Here is a 23769-nt window from a genome sequence, read left to right as displayed (position 1 = left end):
ACTGCATGACATTATACTTTTTGTGTTTTTAAATGTTTACTGTTAGATAATATTATTAAGAACATGCAATTATGTTTGTGATATATAGCCTACTGTATTTCTACAATTGTATTTTATTTTCACTGTCTCCTTGAATTTACTATAAAAATTGCAACAAACATTTCCTTGCTTTTTATTTCATTACATTTCTTTCTTATTTTTTAATCTTTATGGTAAACTGTTTTAAAGGAGACTTGTGGGTGTTTTAAATAACTTGTATTCTATGTTTCTTATTTTTTATTGTGTTAGTGTGATTGTAAATTATTTGTTGTTGCTGCCATTTTGAACCAAGATGCCCTGTTTTATCTCAGTGGTATATTTCCTGGTTAAATAAAGGATAATAATAAATAATAATAATAATATTTAATTTTTTCTTTTCCTTTCTTAACATTTAATCTATATAACAATTACTAATGAAAGAAAAATAAAACATAAATAAAAATAAATAAATACATTTTTCTTTTCCATATAGGGATTTTTTAAATATGTATTTATAAATAATAATAATAATAATAATAATAATAGTTTTAAAAAATGTGGAATTTTTCAAAATTTTCCAACTAAACTAACAATTGTATCTTCATGGCTTGTATTGCAGTGACACTCTAAAGTTTACATTTTGTAAGTATCTTGCATATTTTAATTTAGTTTAAATACATAATTACTGTGTGCACATTATATGCATTTTCAGACAATTTGATATTCATTTATCAAATATTTGTTAGCTATTTACAGTAAAATTATTAATTTGTCCTACTCTCTACGGGTAATATAGACATAAATACTACATACTTTTAAATACAATAAATACTCAAGTTTATAGTAAAATATCATAGGTACACTAATTTGAGCAAAAATAAAAATAAAATTTCAAGCTCCCTCTTCATTATTTTCTGGATCGATATATATATATATATATATATATATATATATATATATATATATATATATATATATATATATATATAATAAGAAATGCCTTTACTTGATGTGTCAGATTGTCCAAAGTACTCTTGTGATGTAGGGAAGTGTGTGTTATGTGCATGTATAAAACGAGACGGGAGGGACTGTGGATCACAAATACAGACAAACATGACTGTTAATCATTGAACATCACATTAACACGTTCAGACCTGGTTTGTAAGCATGACGCTGTTGTTGGACCCTTATAACAGTAATATATCAGTTTCAGATGCAGCACCGCACACTTTTAGACTTATGTCTTCTATAGGCAAGAGAAAGGTTGGGGTGGGCTTTGAGAGCCCAGCTGTAATATTGGCTTTTTTCAACAGAGGGCAGACTCAGATAGTGACAGATGAAAACTTCATGATATGAGAACTCCATATTCTGCTAGAATATAATATAGGCTATATTTTATATGTTTTATATGCAGACAGAAAATTCAGGAGACAATTTTGCAAAAACTTTTCCCCCCGCATTAATCAATGTGCAAAAAGGTCTGCGTGGCTGCAGGATCAGGTCACTTTGTGTGTTATTTAGAGGTTTTATCACTCTGTTTGAGCTGATAATTGGCCTATATTTGAGGCTGCGAGTGAGGTGAAGTGTAGTACCACCCGCTCCGGACTTTAGATCGGTGACACGCACAGGACTGTCCTGCTGCAGGTGTATATAAGACACCTGCACCTCCTCCACAGGTGCGTCCACTGGACTAAAAGCACACACTCAGCACAGGTAGAACAATCACGCTAAAATAATGCTGCTTAGTGCTTGGGAAGCCATGCTTGGTATTTTAAAAACAAATGAATATATGCTTTTGCTTTGGATGTGTGCTCTTGAGCTGCTTTTCTTAGTCAGTGTAGTGTTTCTGTGTTTAGTGGGCTGGGTGTATCTTAGTAAGGATGTGATCATCGCTGATGAGTTTGAATCATGAGTGTCGGGAGTGCACAGGTTTATGTTTCTCATCAAACTATTGCTTAATTGTGTGGTGGAAATAGCTGAATATTGACCTATAAATGGTCTGCTGACAGATTGATCATTTCTTAATATTTCTATAAGTAAACACAAAAAATCTGTGAGCATTTGTGAGAAATTAACATGTGGGCAGTTCAACACAAACAGGTGAGAAGAAAGAAAGAAAGAAAGAAAGAAAGAAAGAAAGAAAGAAAGAAAGAAAGAAAGAAAGAAAGAAAGAAAGAAAGAAAGAAAGAAAGAAAGTTTTTAAACTTTATTGTTTTCAATCACTGCTTTTTAAATGATGAATAACTTTTTAACTTTACGTTTTACTTGAAACTGTTCATTGTTTTAAAACTGCATGCTCTCTAAGAAACAAGACTTATATTTTTTTCCTTTACATTTTCAGTTTTTCTTTACACTGTTTTTTGTTTTTGTTTAGTTTAATCAGTGCTTTCTAAACGAGAAATAAACTTTTTACTTGTTCACTTTAAATTGTTCATTATTTTTAAACAATGCTTTCTAAGAAAAATAAAGAATTTAACTTTATTTACCCTTTTAATATATACTGTTTACAGTTTTTAATCGCTTCTTTTTAAATGAGAAACTTTTTTACTTGTATTTTTACTTCACTTAATTACTGTTTACTTTAAATTGTTCATTGTTTTTAATCCGGATCATTTGATGATTTGGCAATGACATCATAAACATCATTTTAAATTAGAAACAACCTTTTTATTTGTATTTTTGTTTACTTTTTACCCCAGTGTTCATTGTTTTTAAACACTGCATGCTTTCAATGAAAGAAACCCAGATGTTTGACTTAGCTTGTAGTTTTGTTTTGCCAAACCTTTAGCCAGATTTGACCAAATTTATGGGACGCTCAAAGACACAGAATGCCAAGCATTTATGTGGTGCAAAAGGGAACACACTTCAAAAGAAAATGTTTCTTGTGAAATGGCAGCATCGTAACATGTTATTTGTGTGTTTTGTTGTAACTGAAGGCAATGGCTCCGCTGCCTGAGACTCATCCCGCCTCGCCGCCGCCGGAACTCGGTACGTGTCCCGTATAAATCCACGTCCACACAGAGGCGCACTTCCTTCCCCCCTCTGTTCCTTCTTTCTTTCTGTCTCCAGACGGGTGTCTTTTCTCCCGCAGGCGCAGAGCTCGCGCGCAAAGATGCGTCGGATCCCGAGCCGCGGTCAGAAGAGTCAGAGCCGGAGGAGGAGGAGGAGCTGGACCCCTGGGACCTGCCGGAGCTCCGGGACACCGGGGTGAAGTGGTCAGGTGAGGAGCGCAGCGCGGATGAGCCGCTGGACGCGTCCTGAGGTCCGCGCATCTCATGCTTTGTCTGTGTTTGCTCTGCAGATCTCGACACGAAGGGGAAAGTTCTGCGCGTCCTCAAGTCCATCGTGAAGTTCATTCTCCTGCTGGGTTTGCTCTACATGTTCGTCTGCTCTCTGGACATCCTGAGCTCCGCTTTCCAGCTTGTAGGAGGTACTTTTTTTTACTTTCTTTGAACTTTACAACTTTTTTAATTGAGAGTAATTTCTCTCTCTCTCTCTCTCTCTCTCTCTCTCTCTCTGTGTGTGTGTGTGTGTGTGTGTGCATGTTTATGTGGTTTATGAGGACACAAATGTGTATAATGACATGGGTATGACAGAGGTATTACAATATGAAGGTGGTTTATGAGGACACTGCCTATGTCCCCGTAATTCAAAAGGCTTAAAAAAACACACTAAATGGTGAAAATCTAAAAATGCACAAAGTCTCCTGTGAGGGCTAAGTTTAGGTGTAGGGTTGGTGTAGGGCAATAGCACACACAGTTTGTTCAGTATAAAAACCATTACGCCTATGGAGAGTCCCCATAAACCACAAAAACCAACATGTGTGTGTTTGTGTGTATGTGTGTGTGTGTGTGTGTGTGTGTGTGTGTGTGTGTGTGTGTGTGTGTGTGTGTTTAAGCGAGGAGTTGGGATGAGACTATGTTAGTTTAAGAACAGTAGAAATGCGCTAAACTACTACTCAGACAGTGCCCTGCATTATACCATAAATTGAATGAGTCTTTTAGTAACGTGGTTGACTTTTGGAAATTGTACTTATTCATGCACTTGTAATAAGAAGCCAAAGTTCTGTATAACCTAATAGTATACCTTAATGGAAATATTTTGATATATTTTACCGTGATCAAAAGTAAAAATTTTAAACTACTAAAGGCCAGGGAGAGACTGAAACATGAGGCCCTCTCTTTTTTTTAGACAATACTGGTAAAGTGGGACCCAAAAGTGGGAATATTATTATTATTAACAAACCAGGAGTATATATTAATATATTGATGTATTAAATTAACCATGATAAATTTTGTGATTCCAGGGTTTTCAAAAACTATGTTCAGTGAAAACTGTTATTGGGGGGGGGGGGGGGTATGATTTTCAGTTTATGCTTTTTTTTAGCATTTTAATTTAGTTTGAGTATTTTAATGTATTTATAATAATTGATTACTTTGAAAACTTTTAAGACCCTTTGCTTGAACGTTTGCTGCCTTTTTTCAGCTCTTAATTACTATGCTGGTAGAAACTATTTTACGCTGTAGAAACTATGCAGGTCAAACAGAAAAACTGTTGATAAGTGGCTGATCTTTTGTAGGTTAGCAGTGACCATATACTTCAAACAAACGTCTGTTTAACATGGTTAATCTGTAATAGAGGCTGGTTGTCTCTGAACAGAAATAGATGTGCTGTGGACACAAATAGCATGGTTTGCTGGTTTTGTGCTCAGGGAAGGCAGCTGGCGATATCTTCCAGGACAACGCGGTTCTGTCGAACCCTGTGGCTGGTCTGGTGATTGGAGTCCTGGTCACTGTTCTGGTTCAAAGCTCAAGCACCTCATCCTCCATTGTGGTCAGCATGGTGTCATCTGGATGTGAGTTTCTCTGTGTGTGTGTGTGTGTGTGTGTGTGTGCGCACATTTTTGTGACAAATGAGGACATAAATTGTGTAATGACATGGGTATTACATAGGTATTACAAGAAGAAGGTGACTTATGAGGACATTGCCCCATGTCCCCATTTTTCAAAATGCTTATAAATCATACAGAGTGTTTTTTTGTTTTTTTTGTTTTTTGAGAAAGTAAAAATGCACAGTTTCCTGTGAGGGCTAAGTTTAGGTGTAGGGTAGGTGTAGGGCAGGGGTAGGCAGCATCGGTCCGAGTGCTGCTGTCCTGTAGAATTACTAGGGCTAAAAAAAAGGCGGGTGAGGTTTTTTTCAGGGTTGGAGCTAAACTCTGCTGGATATCGGCACTCCAGGACCGACGTTGCCTACCCCTGGTGTAGGGCAATAGCACATAGAGTTTGTACAGTATAAAAACCATTACGCCTATGGGATGTCCCCACTTTTCACAAAAACAAACATGTATGTGTGTGTGTGTGTGTGTGTGTGTTTGTTTGACTCATGCTCATACACATATCTCCTCCCTCATGATAAGCACTGCCTTAAAACAACAGTAGCAGATGGTAATAAAGTAAAAAATCAATATCCACTGTAAAATGGCCTTTAAAATTGTTGTTACCTTAAGCAGTGCTGCGTTAAGCCTAACACAGCTTTGGGAAGACCCCCACCCCCCTTCCGTTACATGTCAATCAAAATAAAAAAAATTGATCAAACACTGTATAAAGACATGCACAATATACTTGTGAAATAAAAATAAACAAACACAATGCGCACGTCATAATCCCATAGGAGGCAAAAAATGATGTACATAAATTAAACATTCATCGAGTAGCCTAATAATCTTAAATCAGCAACAGCCCAGCAAATACAATTAAATATCACTCACCAGTAAAAGGGCTTCTTCCTGCTCTTCTTATAATGCTCTAGAAGTTATAGACATTTTAAAAATGTATAATTTAATTTCTCTATTTAACAACATTAACTTACAATAGTGAAAGACATTCCCTCAGGTATTTGTATTTATTAAGCACCTATAAACACAACAGCATTTGACCATAGTGCTGTACAAATAAAATAAAAACCAGTACAAAGAATAACATCAGTAAACTCAAAAGATAATTTAACAAAGTTTAAAAAGCCAAGGTAAGAAAATAAGGGTCCCACTTTATATCAGGTGGCCTTAATTACTGTGTACTTTTAAATTAATCATTTGATACAATGCACTTATTGTGTACATACATGTTTTTACATTGTACTTATATTTTAAAAATACCTGCATGTAATTACATCTGTAATTAATTTCTGTAATTACATTTATAATTACACTATGGCCACAGCCATATCACCCTGCAGCCCAAAACTGGTTGCCCACTGAAGCTAAGCAGGGTTGAGCCTGGTCAGTACCTGGATGGGAGACCTCTGGTGAAAACTAGGTTGCTGTTGGAAGAGGTGTTAGTGAGGCCAGCAGGGGGTGCTCACCGTGTGGTCTGTGTGGGTCCTAATGCCCCGGTATAGTGATGGGGACATTATACTGTAAAAAGCACCGTCTTTCGGATGAGACGTTAAACCGAGGTCCTGACTCTCTATGGTCATTAAAAATCCCATGGCACTTCTCGTAAAGAGTAGGGGTGTAACCCCGGTGTCCTGGCCAAATTCCCTCTACTGGCCTTTGTCTATCATGGCCTCCTAATAATCCCCATACACTTGATTGGCTCTATGACTCTCTCTCCTCTCCACCTGTAGCTGGTGTGTGGTGAGCGCACTGGCGCCGTTGTGCTGTGGCTGCCGTCGCATCATCCAAGTGGATGCTGCACACTGGTGGTGGTTGAGGAGAGACCCCCATGATTGTAAAGCGCTTTGGGTGTACAGCAATACACAATAAAGCGCTATATAAATGCATCATTCATTCATTCATACACTGTTGACCCATCCCTTACACCTTAACCCAACCTTAAACCTACCCATCCCACCAAACCTGTCCCTAACCTCACCCGTATCCCTCCTCAATAGCAGCAAAAGTGTTTTGCAATACAATATGAACACAGTAAGTACATTGTACTTATTTTTTTATATAAAACTTAATATAAAATGGGACCAAAATAAGAGTTTAGTTTTAAATGAATGAATGAACGAGGCATTTTATATAGCGCTTTTATTGTGTATTGCTGTACACCCAAAGCGCTTTACAATCATGTGGGGGGGGGGGTCTCTCCTCAACCACCACCAGTGTGCAGCATCCACTTGGATGATGCGATGGCAGCCACAGCACAATGGTGCCAGTGCGTTCACCACACACCAGCTACAGGTGGAGAGAAGCGAGAGAGCCAATCAAGTGCATGGGGATTATTAGGAGGCCATGATTGATAAGGGTCAGTGGAGGAAATTTGGCCAGGACACCGGGGTTACACCCCTACTCTTTACGATGAGTATCATGGTATTTTTAATGACCACAGAGAGTCAGGACCTCGGTTTAACGTCTCATCCGAAAGACGGTGTTTTTTTGGGAGTATAGTGTCCCCGTCACTATACTGGGGCATTAGGACCCACACAGACCACAGGGTGATCACCCCCTGCTGGCCTTACTAACACCTCTTTCAACAGTAACCTAATTTTGCAGGTTTTCAAGTAAACCTAACTGGGGGGCAGTTGTAGCCTAATGGATAGAGAGTTGGACTTGTAACCCGAAGGTTGTGGGTTCGAGTCTCAGGTCCGGCAGGGATTGTAGGTGGGGGGTAAGTGAATAACCAACACTCTTCTCCTCCCTCAATACCACGACTGAGGTGAGACCCTTGAGCAAGGCACCGAACCCCCAACTTGGTGCCGCAGCATTGGCTGCCCACTGCTCCGGGTGTATGTTCACTACTGTGTGTACACTTGGATGGGTTAAATGCAGAGCACAAATTCTGAGTATGGGTCACCATACTTGGCCACTTCCCTTAGCTTCCATAGACAACCTGTCTTGGGCTGCAGGCCTGGGTGATATGGCTGTGGCTTTTAAACTCATAGACAGAAATTGAAGATAAAGGAAGGTTATTCCAAAGCCTCGGTCCACCTATTACAAATAGTAAAAGGTAGATAGTATGTTTTCTAGCTGGATGTTGTGCTTACGATCAATAATCACGTCTTTGCATTCGACCAAAATGATTTTCAGAACACGAGACCCCTGTGAAGCAGGAGCGACTAGGCGGCGGAGGTCTAGTGTTCGGGGCCCTGGGCTGCAGCCCATGTTTCCATTAGCATAACACGGCCCTGACCTTAAGGCACTTCTACCTGAAATGACCCTTGAATTTGTGACTAATAAATTATTCTACCACTTTCAGATTGTTCTGTCATAGTTGCTATATGTAATGTATTTGCCTATATTGTTCACTACATTTCAAAAGTTTGGTGTCCGCATTCTTTTTTTAAAGAAATTAATATTTCTATTCAGCAAGAATACATTCATTTGAACAAATATAACAGTAAAGACATTTATAATGTTACAAAGTATTTCATTTTCAAATGAATGCTGCTCTTTTGAACATTCCTGAAAATTATAAATAACTGTTTCCACAAAAATATTCTGCAGCACAACTGTTATTAACATTGATAATAATCAGAAATGTTTGCTTGAGCATCAAATCAGCATATTAGAATGATTTCTGAAGGATCATGTGACACTGAAGACTGGTGAAATAATGATGAAAATTCAGCTTTGATCACAGGAATAAAATACATTTTATTAAAAAACATTTAATAAAATGTTTTTTTTTACTATTTTTGACCAAATAAATGCAGCCTTGGAGAGCAGAAGAGACTTAAAAACATTTTTTAAAATAATATACATTATTTTTCATTGTATATTTCAGTGTTGGAGGTGAAGTCTGCAGTGCCAATCATTATGGGTGCTAATGACAAACACCATCGTGGCCGTGATGCAGGCGGGAGACCGCAACGAGTTTCGCAGGTAAACCCAACTAAGGAATCAGTTTTGTACCCATTCAGTGATGGAAAACATTGAAACACTGTCTTCTTAGCATCATTTGTATACAAAAACTTTAAAATAAAAGTGGTGCAAAAATTGATCTAACACTTTTTCACTAACTTTGAATTTCTGTGCTGATGAAAGAACTGTGGTTGAACATCTGAGAAATGGGTTTTGTCATTGACTCTGTGAACCTCAGGGCATTTGCTGGAGCTACGGTCCATGACTTCTTTAACTGGCTGTCTGTCCTGGTGCTGTTGCCTCTGGAGGTGGCTTCAGGATACCTCTACAGACTCACCAAACTTATAATTGATTCCTTTAATATTCAGACGGGTGCAGACGCTCCAGACCTGTTAAAGGTCATCACTGAACCCCTCACCAAGAACATCATTGAGGTGAGATCAGTGGATCTGTTGATTCTATCTAGTAGGTGTTACTACTCAACTGCATCTGTATGCAACTGTATCTGGCAGCCGATCGCATAAGCTCCACTCTATCATTGTTATTGTCCTATAAATTAATGTTTGGTAGCAGCAGGATTATTAGGCTGCTGTCACTTTAAGACCTAATCCACAATCAATATACTGAAATATATAATTTTTCTCTAACCAACTGTTTACGAGGACACTTGTTAAGATGGGAATTCCGGCATAGTTGTGTGTGTTTATCTGTACAAAATATGACAGTATTTGACATTTTCAATTAAGAATGTACAACAATTCAGTTTGCAGAACATTCATAAATTAAATAAAAACTGAAGGCAAAAACACACTTTTTTCATCCTTTTATAGAAGTAGAGTTAAAAAACCGTGCTGTATCTTGTAGAAAGGTATGTCACCATCTAGCTTTGACAAAAACGCACCTGACATTTTAATTATGACTTCCAACAGTTAAAAATTTGTCTCCTAATTTTTGGGTGCAAAGTTCAAGCACTGAAGCTAGTGATCTTTAGGCACCTGCTTTGCTCTCTACTGTATCTCTACCGTTTTTCTTGTTCTTCCAGCTGGACACATCTGTGATCCGTGACATAGCCACTGGAGACCCTGCTGCCCGAAACAAAAGTCTGATTAAGATCTGGTGTAAAACACAAAAAATCACGGTGAGAATGTGAAAGTGGCTTAATAAGTGCAGCACACCCACTATTCCTCGTCAGTCAGTCCATTAGGCTGTTAAAACATGAGGAAATAGGATTTATCACACTGATGGGAATTCAGAAGATAAACATAGGGTCTATATATGCATATACAGATATGTGAGTCTTTTATCTAAATTCCAGATAAACCTTGTTAACCGAGGCATTAGCTCTGTTGCTCTGCTCTAAAACCTAGCACATTGCCTTGCTGTCTATATAGATAGCTTCCTTTAAAGGCAGCATTTTAACTGAAATGAAACATTTTATTTGGAACACTCTATGTAGTTGTCAGCTGGGTATGGCATACAACATCATGCACACAGAGATTCAACTCCCAATTGATTGCCATAGCTTGTGGTGTTAGCATGTTGCTAAGCTAACAGTGTAACACTATTAAGCATAAGAAAATAGCACACTAAAAATAATGGCAGCGTTTCCACTCCACTTTTAGTCACGCACTTGCAAACTTCCCAAAGAGCTTTCCCTCGGGGGAATCCCCGCTGTCATTTTAAAATGCGTTCCACTTCGTGAAGTGGATGAGGGAAGTTTATATGGACAGACCCTCGACCCCTCGATTTTGACCAAGGGAGTGAGTCTGCTTCATATGCACACTTCAGGCTGCTCAATAGACCACAAGGCAAAGCGATCGTGACGTCATTGCAGATTGCAATTAATTTATCCCCACCCCAAACAATTCTATAATACATAAACAATTTATTTAATTTGTTTTTGCATTTATAACAGCCCAAACATAACTATATACATATAGAATGCTGCAGAAAACAATTTTGTAAGGGGAAAAATGTAAATAATAACCCACTCCATAGCCGATTCTAAGTGATCAAGGGCAATTCAGCCCACTGCAAGAGTGCTGCCAGTAGAGGGCACTCATGGAACGAAATAAATGACGTACATCCGAGTAAACTAGATGAAAGGGACATTTGCGAGTGAAGGGCATAAAAAAATTGACTGGAAAGCACCCAATGTGTAAAAAAGTCACTTAGCATATACCTAGTAGCAACTCTGTACATCTCGCAAAAACTTGTCCTCACGCACAGCACACAGAGGCTAAACTAGGGCTGCGTCTGAAATCGCATACTCTCTTGACTAGGTTGGCTACTTTTTAAAAATAAATAATTGCTTCTGGACTGCAAAAAGAGCAGCTAAAAAACGTATTTGTGATATATGGGAGTTTTTGCGAAATTGACGCGTTTCCATTTGATGTATTTTTAATTCGCAACTTCAATCTGTGCAATAATAATGGAAACACTGCTTGTCACATGACCTACCAGCTTCAGTTGCGTCACGTCACTGCCAGAATACACCACACTTCATAATAATGCTGGTAGTAGTAGGTTATCTGGGCACCTATACTCTTTTAGGTTATACTTTTCGCCTACTCTTTTAGAAGTAGGCACATACTTCTTCTTTTGTCACATGCTGTTTTCATCCACTATAAAGTAGGGAAGTATGAGATTTCGGATGCAGCCTTGGTTGATTGTTTTGTTAGCATGTTGGTAAGCTAACAATGCGACACTGAGCATAAAAAGCTTCATATTCTCTCACTTATGTAAGGTTTAGATCTGAAGATGTATGTTTGTCTGTTTCAGAACCTCGTGAATATAACGGTCCCAGGATTCGCAAACTGCACAACTGGCGCCCTCTGCTGGGAGGAGGATGGCCAGATCTGGACTCAAGAGAACCAAACTGAAACAAACAACTTGCAAAAATGTAAGTGCCTCTGCTGGCTTTGTGGCTCTTGTAGCAACCAGCGCAGGAACTTCCTGGATCAACAGAGACTGAAGCCTAATGTCAATCCATTTCCTGTCCTTTTTCTTACATAGTTGACTTATTTCAGCTCTAAGACATCGATCGTGATTCACTCTAACCTCCATGAATACAATGGCTTCTTATAAAAGCTGAGGGAGAGCTTAGCTTCACCTTTCCCCCCCACCCCATCCATCTACTCTACCTTTTCAATGGGGCTATTCTTCATGACAGCCTCAGGCACTTGAGCCCAGTGCACTTGAACAAAGAACCTCTGCCAATTTGGCAGCAGGGCTTTTGCTCTGGGTATGAATTTGGGTGATTTAAATCAATGCAAGTAGTTAGACTGCATGTTGAAATTCCAGCCTTGACTTGGTTCAGTGGATTTGAGTATGTAATCATTCTGTGGTCCTTCAACTGTGAAAGAGTGCGCTCAGATTTTCAAGAAGCACCATTCAGCAGCTCCTCGACTGAGAATTTGAAGATAATTTTTAGATTGTTAAAAAAAATAAAAATCATAAAATGTATGTTTTAGTAGACCGCATGTAAAGTAATAGCTTATTCAAATAATGCCACAGGAGTCACAAAAACAAACTTGCTGAAATTTTTTTTTAAATTAGTAGCAAATGTGCATTGACTTTGTAATCAGTCTAGTCCATCCACCTATTATATGGACATGTACTTACTCTGAAAAGATTTCAAACAAACAGGGAGATTATCATATACAGGTACAATTATTGATAAACACTCACTCACAGGCAAAATGTGTGTCAGCTACACATTACGTAATGATAAAGTTTTGGCAAAGTTTGCAGAGTAATAAAGCATTGTAAATGATCTGTATTGACAATCTTATCCTTGCAAAACAAAAACCTAGCATTGCTTGATTTGACCGAATGATCTTTAGATACAAACCTTGTAAAATTTCCCTTATGGAAGTGTCCTTAATTATATTGAATGTGCACTTGTAGTGTACTTCAAATCTTACAAGTACAAATACATTATGATATATATATATATATATATATATATATATATATATATATATATATATATATATATATATATATACACTCACCTAAAGGATTATTAGGAACACCTGTTCAATTTCTCATTAATGCAATTATCTAATCAAGCAATCACATGGCAGTTGCTTCAATGAATTTAGGGGTGTGGTCCTGGTCAAGACAATCTCCTGAACTCCAAACTGAATGTCAGAATGGGAAAGAAAGGTGATTTAAGCAATTTTGAGCGTGGCATGGTTGTTGGTGCCAGACGGGCCGGTCTGAGTATTTCACAATCTGCTCAGTTACTGGGATTTTCACGCACAACCATTTCTAGGGTTTACAAAGAATGGTGTGAAAAGGGAAAAACATCCAGTATGCGGCAGTCCTGTGGGCGAAAATGCCTTGTTGATGCTAGAGGTCAGAGGAGAATGGGCCAACTGATTCAAGCTGATAGAAGAGCAACTTTGACTGAAATAACCACTCGTTACAACCGAGGTATGCAGCAAAGCATTTGTGAAGCCACAACACGCACAACCTTGAGGCGGATGGGCTACAACAGCAGAAGACCCCACCGGGTACCACTCATCTCCACTACAAATAGGAAAAAGAGGCTACAATTTGCACGAGCTCACCAAAATTGGACGGTTGAAGACTGGAAAAATGTTGCCTGGTCTGATGAGTCTCGATTTCTGTTGAGACATTCAGATGGTAGAGTCAGAATTTGGCGTAAACAGAATGAGAACATGTATCCATCATGCCTTGTTACCACTGTGCAGGCTGGTGGTGGTGGTGTAATGGTGTGGGGGATGTTTTCTTGGCACACTTTAGGCCCCTTAGTGCCAATTGGGCATCGTTTAAATGCCACGGCCTACCTGAGCATTGTTTCTGACCATGTCCATCCCTTTATGACCACCATGTACCCATCCTCTGATGGCTACTTCCAGCAGGATAATGCACCATGTCACAAAGCTTGAATCATTTCAAATTGGTTTCTTGAACATGACAATGAGTTCACTGTACTAAAATGGCCCCCACAGTCACCAGATCTCAACCCAATAGAGCATCTTTGGGATGTGGTGGAACGGGAGCTTCGTGCCCTTGATGTGCATCCCACAAATCTCCATCAACTGCAAGATGCTATCCTATCAATATGGGCCAACATTTCTAAAGAATGCTTTCAGCACCTTGTTGAATCAATGCCACGTAGAATTAAGGCAGTTCTGAAGGCGAAAGGGGGTCAAACACAGTATTAGTATGGTGTTCCTAATAATCCTTTAGATGAGTGTATATATATATATATATGTATATACACTCACCGGCCACTTCATTACGTACACCTTGCTAGTACCGGGATAGACCCCCTTTTGCCTTCAGAACGGCCTTAATTCTTCATGGCATAGATTCAAAAAGGTGTTGGAAACATTCCTCAGAGATTTTGGTCCATATTGACATGATAGTATCACACAGTTGCTGAAGATTTGTCGGATGCACATCCATGATGCGAATCTCCCGTTCTACCACATCCCAAAGGTGCTCTATTGGATTAAGATCTGGTGACTGTGGAGGTCATTTGAGTAAAGTGAACTCATTGTCATGTTCAAGAAACCAGTCTGATTTGATTTGAGCTTTGTGTCATGGTGCATTATCCTGCTGGAAGTAGCCGTCAGAAGATGGGTACACTGTAGTCATAAAGGGATGGACATGGTCAGCAACAATACTCAGGTAGGCTGTGGCGTTTAAACGATGCTCAATTGGTACTAAGGGGCCCAAAGTGTGCCAATAATATATCCCCCAAACATTGCACCTCCACCAGCAGCCTGAACCGTTGAGACAAGGCAGGATGGATCCATGCTTTCATGTTCTTTACGCCAAATTCTGACCCTACCATCTGAATGTCGCAGCAGAAATCAAGACTCATCAGACCAGGCAACGTTTCTCCAATCTTCTATTGTCCAATTTTGGTAAGCCTGTGTGAATTGTAGCCTCCGTTTCCTGTTCTTAGCTGACAGGAGCGGCACCCGGTGTGGTCTTCTGCTGCTGTAGCCCATCTGCTTCAGGGTTCGACGTGTTGTGCGTTCAGAGATGGTATTCTGCATACCTTGGTTGTAACGAGTGGTTATTTGAGTTACTGTGACCTTTCTATCATCTCTAACCAGTCTAACTGCTCATTCTCCTCTGACATCAACAATGCATTTTCGTCCACACAACTGCCGCTCACTGGATATTTTCGCTTTTTCGGACCATTCTCTGTAAACCCTAGAGATGGTTGTTCGTGAAAATCCCAGTAGATCAGCAGTTTTTTAAATACTCAGACCAGCCCGTCTGGCTCCAACAACCATTCCACATTCAAAGTCACTTAAATCCCCTTTCTTCCCCTTTCTTTCTACATATATATATATATATATATATATATATATATATATATATATATATATATATATATATATATATATATATATATATATATATACGGTATATATAACTGTACTTGCAGATAATATATTACAGAAAAAAAAGATTGTTTATCATATTTGCTGGTTTTAAATTTGACAAGTGCCCCAAAACCCTCTCAGGGTTGCCTAATCCTGTTCCTGGAGATCTACCTTCTTCCAAAATTCAGCTTCAATCCTGATCAAACACACCTTGACCAGCTAATTAAGATCTTCAGAAGCGCTTGATAATTAGACAGGTGTGCTGGAACTGAACTCTGTAGGTAGGTAAATCTCCAGAAACAGGCTTGGAAACTTCTACTCTAAAACCATCAACCTACAGCAGACCACCACCACCAGGAGGGAAACTGGACACTAACTTTCCAACACATTAATGGATGTTTTTTATATTTCTGTAAGCTCTGACACACTCGTACTGATCTCTTCAGGTACTCACATGTTTGTGTACGCTGATCTGCCGGACCTGGCGGTGGGCTTGATTCTGTTGGCTCTGTCGTTGCTGGCCCTCTGCACCTGCCTGATTCTGATCGTCAAGCTGCTGAACACCATGTTGAAGGGTCAGGTGGCGGTCATCATCAAAAAGGTGCTTAACACAGGTGAGTCAACATCAGAGATGAATCATCTACTGATAAGCTCTGCTGCAAATTGCTAACATAAACCTCTGATACGCACTGTTTGTGGTATATGACAATATGCATCAACATTGAACTTTTAAGTTGAAAGTTGAGGACAAAGACGCATATAGCAAATATTTGACAGCTAAAAACATACATGTGGCAATTCCCCACCCTTCCCAGAGTTCCCTCTTATCACATTCCTGTAGGTGTAGCACTTGCTGGAAGTGTGTTAACATGTCTCCTGTCATATGATAGTCAGCACAGGTGATCCAGTCCTGCTGTCTGATGAGCTGAGCAGGAACATTAGATGAACCTGAGTGTGTCTGAGTGCCACAGGTGTGTGTGTGTGTGCATATGCTGTTGGTTTCAGACCGCACTCAGGTACATGCCCATAACTCCCCAAATATCCACTCTGCTTGCATTTTAGCCAAAGCTTTGTGGGGAGTTTTAATGCAGCCGTCACTTAACACCAGGTATAAATACACATACTAAACATACTGTTCATGACCTTTCTAATACAGCTTTGACTGTTGCCAGATTTCCCCTTCCCCTTCGCCTGGGTCACTGGATACCTCGCCATGCTTGTTGGAGCCGGAATGACCTTCATTGTTCAGAGCAGCTCTGTCTTCACCTCAGCCATCACTCCACTTGTTGGTCAGTATAGAAACCCGGTTGATTGGACTGGTTACCAAACTGTTGACTGAAAATATAGTCAATTACGGTTTACCTAGTCATTTTGTGTGTCATTTTATGGCATTGCTTGTATCACTCTTGGAAAAGGCAATCATAGAATGTCCTACAGAATCCCAGGACATGTAGGACAGAAAAAAAGTAGATTCAGGCATTTCAATTCGTACTAAAAGTTTGGGGTCAGCAAGATTCATTATTTAATACTATTACTTTTATATATATATATATATATAATTTTTTTTTTTTTTTTTTTTTTTTTTATTAAAACCTGCATGTTAAATTTATATATATAATATTTGATAACACATTACAATAAGGTTCATTAGTTAACATTAGTTAACATGAACTAAGAATGAACAGTACTTCTACAGCATTTTATTAATCTTAGTTCATGTACATTTTAGCATTTACTAATGCATTATTCAAATCACAATTTGTGTTTGTTAACATTAGTTAATGCACTCTGAACTAACATGAACAACTGTATTTTTATTAACTAACGTTAACAATGATTAATAATGTAATAAATGTATTGATCATTGTTTGTTCATGTTAGTTAATATATTACAAAAAGGTGTAATTTGTTAACATTAGTTAAAGTGTTACCTATTTATTTATAGAATTTATATTGTTTTATATAAATGCTTTTCTTTCTGTTCATCAGAGAATCCTGATTTCCATAATATGAATTTGCACAACCATTTTTATCACTGATAATAACAAAAGTTTCTTGAGCAGCAAATCAGTATATTAGAGTGATTTCTGAAGATCATGTGACACTGAAGACTGGAGCAATGATGCTGAAAATACAGCTTTGATCACAGCAATAAATTACATTTTAACATGTATTCGAAAAGAAAGCAGTCATTTTAAAATGTAATTTCTGATTAAATAAATGCAGCCTTGGTGAGCAGATGAGAATATGAGAAAACTAATATTCATGATGTGGCATCCCCTCCAACCATTTTGCCCACCACTTTTTAAAGTACTTCAATCTAATTAAAACCCATCTTATGTAATATTTGCATGCTGTATATTGTTATGCTTATTACAGTGTTAGCTTGGCAATATAAGTGAGCAATTTGTGCAATTTTAATGAAGGCTTTTCTCTCCTTTCAGGTATTGGTGTCATTAGCATTGAGAGGGCGTATCCACTCACACTGGGCTCCAACATTGGCACAACAACCACAGCCATTCTAGCTGCCCTCGCCAGTCCTGGAGAGACACTGGCCAACTCTCTACAGGTTTGTTTCTGCACTTATTTTCATTTGATTTTATCACTCTGGTTGTAGATTAAAGACTATCGTTTGTGTTTTCTCCCAGATTGCTCTCTGTCACTTCTTCTTCAACATCAGTGGTATCCTGCTCTGGTATCCCATCCCTTTTACACGTATCCCCATCCGATTAGCCAAAGCTCTGGGCAATCGCACGGCCAAGTACCGCTGGTTCGCAGCGCTGTATCTCATCTTGATCTTCCTCCTCTTCCCGCTGACAGTCCTGGGCCTCTCCATCGCGGGGTGGCAGGTCTTGGTGGGGGTCGGAGTGCCTGTGTTGGTCTTGGCGATCTTTGTGATCGTGGTAAACATTATGCAGAAACGCTGCCTGCGTTTCCTGCCGTCATTCCTCCGTAGCTGGAATTTCCTGCCCAAACCGCTGCACTCCCTCAAACCCTGGGACAAAGTTGTGACCACCAGCATGACCTTCTGCAGGACTCGCTGCTGCTGCTGCTGCAAGTGCTGCAAAGAAAAAGAGATGGATGAAGAGAAGGATGACATGAAAACCAAGGATAAGAGTTTAGAGATGTATGACAACCCAGCGCTCACTATAGAGGATGAGGCCAAAGTAACAGCAACTCATTTATAATGCGTTATAATTTATAACTATGTGTTTTTCTGGTAATGCTCTGTTAATGACTGCAAAATGTTTAATCCCTACATTACATTTAAATCCTCACAAAAGAATAGAGTTCAATTAAAGACCCTCTGAAATCAGTATGTCCTGCCACAACTTCCTGTTTCAGCAGGAAATGCATCAGCACAGGAAAGAGTATTGAACTTGTCAATTGATTTCATGGGGTCTTTAAGAACAAAGAATATACATCAGGTGCATTAACCACAATAAAATGGCATCACAGTGCAGAGGTTAAAATCTATCGCTAGCTGCTGATGTTGTTATAGTACTTCTTTGTATGTGATGTACCTGTGGGAGGAGACTGGGCTTTTATAAAAGTCTGTGTTTATATAATTGTTCAGTATTTATTTCTGAAAATGGTAATGCGGTGGTGAGCAGGCCAATGAAAAATGCACACTCTTGGCAGTAATTTTGCACATTGCGGGACGATGTAAAAAGGCATTTGTATAGGTTTTTAAATATTTGTTAACAATTTTAATTTTTTTCTTCTTCTGTGTCTGGTTGTACTGTTGCATTTTGTAAATTTCATGAAGATTAAGTTTAAAATATTTCTCTACTGAGATGTAAGATATTGTCTTTATTTAAGAAAAGTAAGGACATTTGAATCTGATTTTGTATCTTTGAAAAACATTGTGCCATTTCAAACCTGATGTTTACTTCAAGATAACTTAGGACCACTAAACATTTAATTAATTTATGACTTCTTATCTCTTTATTGTTTTATTGTGAGTCAAAGATGCTCCAGTGTCCGTTTGTTTTGTTTAATTTCTTATTGCATCTACTTATCAGCTTGTGTGGGTGAGTTCTGAAAATGTTATCATGGGCGTATAATTAAACGAAGTGACATGGCGTGTGGCCAAGTATGGTGACCCATACTCGGAATGTGTGCCCTGCATCCAAGTGCACAACACAGCAGTGATCACACACTCGGAGCAGTGGTCAGCCATATTGCTGCGGCACCCGGGGAGCAGTTGGGGGTTCGGTGCCTTCCACAAGGGTCTCACTCAGTCGTGCTATTGTAGTTGGTTAAGGGTGCTGGTTATTTACTCCCCCCACCTACAATCCCTGCTGGATCTGAGACTCGAACCCGCGACCTTCGGGTTACAAGTCCGACTCGCTATCCATTAGGTCACGACTATCCCACAACTGACTCATAAGCAATGAGATACCACCCAGAAACTTTGTGTACTATGAAGGAAAAAGTGAAAATACATGAAACTCAGAAAAAACAGATGAAAGTACAATTCTGCTCATTAATATCTTGCGTATTTACCATTCAGTGCATCAAAGCAAAACTGTAAATAATAAATATATAATTTATATTTGTGACAAACTTTGGCAAATCCAGTTATTAGTACATTCTCATATATGTGCTTCTATCAACCCACACAAGGCAAACTTTCGCACAGGATAAGGATCAATAAAAATACCAGAAGTGGGAGTGTTAACTCGATCAAATTGTCAAACGATTTGTTAAATAAACTCTGATTGGATTGGTAACAGGCACTTACCTAAAGTTAACAGAAGTTCTGTGCCAGGAAATGACAGAATATTTATGTACATACTGTATTTAAAGCTGGTTTGCACGGGATAAGCCATACCTGAGGTAATTTGTCCAAAACTTTTTTACAGAAGGTAAAAGTTGTTGTAATCTTTACTGACAATGTGATGGCACATTTGGCCGGGACTAAAATCACTGAGAAGCTCTGGTAATAATTACTTTACCCCACCGTAAAACTTATCCCATCCCAATAGGTCTTTTGTTGTCATCCCACATCACCTGCGTGCCAAAAAGTTCCCCACTGAACTGAAGAAAATGTCTCAGATTACTCACATAGCCCATGTTCTCTGAATAGGGAATGAGATGCTCCATAGCTTTGACGCAATGGGAACGCCCCTTGGGTGTACTGATCGTCTGAAGCCCGTATGGAGTCACCCAATCCATTGGCTGATGGTGCGGGCGCCGCCCGACGTCACCACGTTGCCCACTCTAATACTAGCGAGCACACCGTCAGCTCCTCAGATTTCCTGCCGAAGAAGTCCTGTCGGCAGCGCGAGGTGCTTGGCTGCATATGTAGTGTCTCGTTCCCTGTTCAGAGAACATGGGTTACGTGAGTATTCTCTTTCATAGGTTCACTCAGCGCTGCGTAGATATGACACAATGGAAACATATACCAGACCCTCCAAGCTAAGCGCGGCCATATCTGGCCCAGTGCAAAACAGACTAGATTAACCTCAAATGGCTGGTTCAAGCAGAAGGAACCAGGAGCCGCATCTAAAACCAAACTATAAAACCTGATAAAAGTGTGAGGAGAGAACCATCCTACCGCCACACAAATATCCTCCAGGGGAACTCCTCTAAAAAGAGCTTGAAAGGAGGCAATACTCCTGATAGAATGAGCTCGAATGAGCCTTGGGAACATAACTGGGTCTGAGCCGTAGAAATACCTTAACAATGCCCGGAGCAAACTTCATGAATGACTCGCTAACAGAGAGAGCCTGCAAATCGAGATGGTCCTCACTGCAGAACACAAGATCCAGGTTTACTCGCAATGTAGAGGGTTAAAGGGCCAGGAAGACGGCTCGCAGCTCTAGGCTGTATATGTGCCATGAGAGAAACTCTTCCAGCCAGATACCACAAGCCGGTCTGCCCTTGAAGACCGCGCCCCAGCCAGTTAGGGAGGTATGGTAATCATATGGCGACATGACAGTAATGGGTCCAACTTACACATGTACAAACATTTCAGGATTGTAGTGCATCCTTGGGATTAATCACTTTGGATCTAAAATAAACCGCTTTCAAAATATGACTTTCCAAAAAAAAAAGGTCTCTTGGCTCAACTTGTCCCCAGTGAGGGCTAAATTGATCCTAGGGTGAGGGTAAGTTGAGCCATATGGAGTTAAACGGTTCCATTGATTGTTCTAAAGTAAAACTGAACATTTTCACCTCATGCTATCAAAGGAAGATAAATTCAATAAAAAGGCATGAGCCACTGGCTCAACTTACTGTACCCCAGGACTTTTGGCTCAAATTACACTGCTCCTACCATTTTAACAAACTTGTATCATCCAGCAGTGTAGAGCTAACATCATGCTAAAAGTACAGCCGTATATTATAACTTCTTACACAGTAGCACAAACACGTGATATTTTTTTGGAAAAAATAAATAATTTTTTTTTTACTTAAATATACTGTAGTTACTAATTCCATGGGCCTCTCTTCATCACAGGGTGAGCTAATCTTCATATATTTGTGGTCACATTACCAATTTTGTTTAAGGTTGCCTTGAAACAAGGGGTGGCTCAACACAGGCTCAAATCACTCTGCTCTCCCCTACTGGACTCCAGTACAAGTTGGTCCTTGAAACAAACATCCATTGTGGTGTTGCAGAGGAGCACTGGGGGATGGGGCTCTCTGTCCATGTATGTGGCGGGGGAGGTCCGGGACATCTTGCCACTTAGGCCAGTAAACCTGCTGCCTGGATATATATATATATATCGTTTACAGGACAAACTGCATTTCACCCACAATTGATTGGTGTGAAATGATTCCAAATCCGCGGTCCGCCTTAGAACCCCTTAGAAACACCCCTGGTGAAATGATCTGATCAGTTGAGAAATCAATCCAGTATGTCATCACAATGCTGTGCCAGTAGAAAAAAGTTTCCTGACAGGACAGAACTTATGTTTAGGATGGTATGATCAGCTAATTACACGATCAGCTACAGTACCTTTGATAGGGAACATTATACAGCAGCGAATAGATTATATACTCGCAGTGCCTTCTATTGTGAGAAGTGCGTGTGGAAAATCCCCTCAGAAAGTGAAGGAATTATCAAGAAAATAAAAAAAAAATTAATTAATCATTAAATGGATTTTGGTGAAAATTAAGGGTAACACATTATTCCGATAGTCCACTTTAGACATTCTACTAACAGTAAGTAACTTTTTAACTCCATGTCAACTAGCAGTTATTAGAGTATTAGTAGACTGTCTGCTTATTATCTTTTAACACTTTATTTTGATGGGTCCACAACATACAACATACAGACTGACTATGAAAAACTTAGCAAGTATATGTCAACTTATTCTACTAACCCTAAACCTACCCTAACAGTCTACTCTGAGAGTTAGTTAACATGTAGTTGCAAAGTTACTTAAAGGTAGTAGAATGTCTAAAGTGGACTATCGAAATAAAGGCCTTAAATAGCATATTTTGTGTGTGTATGTGTGTTAATTAATGTAGATTAATTTTCACAGCCTTTTTTGATCATATTTACCAAGGGTGCCAATATTTTTGGCCATGACTGTATATATATATATATATATATATATATAAATTAATAAACTGTTCATTTATGTTTATATGGGTCCTGTATGGCATTAAAAAAAAAGATATCTGCAGAAACCTTGTACATGTTTTGAAAATCACAAGAAAACATGTCAAAGGGACATATAACGTGTCATATTAGACATGTCTAATACAACCATACAGTAACAGAACTATAAAACAAGCTCCATGATATATCTTAGAAGTAGGGCACATTTTTTATGCTTTTGTTTTGATCATTCTTCCCACACAAGTTGCAAAACACTGGCAGTAAACACTGAAGTATGCTGTTAATTAATTTATTAAGATATAGACCTTAGCTCTCTATTTCATTTTTGACAGGAGTGAAAACGAGGCTGTGAGGGACAGAAGTACAGTGCATTCAGTGGGTTGTACTGTTGTTTAACAGCACGTCAACTGTTCAGCTAACGAAACGTCTTTCAAATAAATGTGTATTTCAGTAGGCTATACAAAAACTCTAAAATTATGATTCTTATTTTCAGTACCTAGTACCTCTGTACCATTATAAAGACTGTAAATCTATCCCTCAAAGCCTCATTTTCATCCAATTTAAATGTATAATTTCAATAATTAATAAGGTCTGTAAACACTACACTCTGTTTGAACCCATGTACAGGCCTGTTTAACTATCGGCATTATATAAATCATCGATTACATATATTTATACAACTGGTCCTCAAATCTGATTGGCTCTCTTTGAAATAAAACAAAACAAAACAATAAAAAGTCCTGTTCGTGCTTGGCAGTGACTATAGTAAGCCTCTTTTCAAGGAAGCAGAATTATCACAAAATAACTTCTTGCAACCTGTGCAGAAAATAAAAAGAAGTCAAGATGAGAATAGTAACCTCATCTCAAGACAAAAACAACAACAACAACAATATACAGGTACATCTAAAAAAAATAGAATATTGTGAAAAAGGTCAATATTTTTTGTCACTCACTTCAGAAAGTGAAATCCATATATTATATATTATATAGGT

The 23769-nt window shown here is 38.8% G+C and overlaps 1 pseudogene across 1 annotated transcript; it reads left to right on the top strand.

The window, feature by feature from the left end:
• The first annotated feature begins 2957 nt into the window (after window positions 1–2957).
• On the top strand, window positions 2958–19127 carry LOC306860484 (sodium-dependent phosphate transport protein 2B-like; annotated as a pseudogene). Its single transcript has 12 exons — window positions 2958–3006; window positions 3110–3238; window positions 3320–3448; window positions 4730–4873; window positions 8748–8845; window positions 9063–9258; window positions 9867–9962; window positions 11606–11726; window positions 15648–15815; window positions 16374–16490; window positions 17646–17770; window positions 17850–19127. The product of its transcript is annotated as a sodium-dependent phosphate transport protein 2B-like (transcript).
• Window positions 19128–23769: the final 4642 nt, after the last annotated feature.

This window comes from Barbus barbus (genome assembly GCF_936440315.1).
Source record: "Barbus barbus genome assembly, chromosome: 41".
Classification (NCBI taxonomy): domain Eukaryota; kingdom Metazoa; phylum Chordata; class Actinopteri; order Cypriniformes; family Cyprinidae; genus Barbus; species Barbus barbus.
This window is presented reverse-complemented; position numbering and strand designations above follow the sequence as displayed.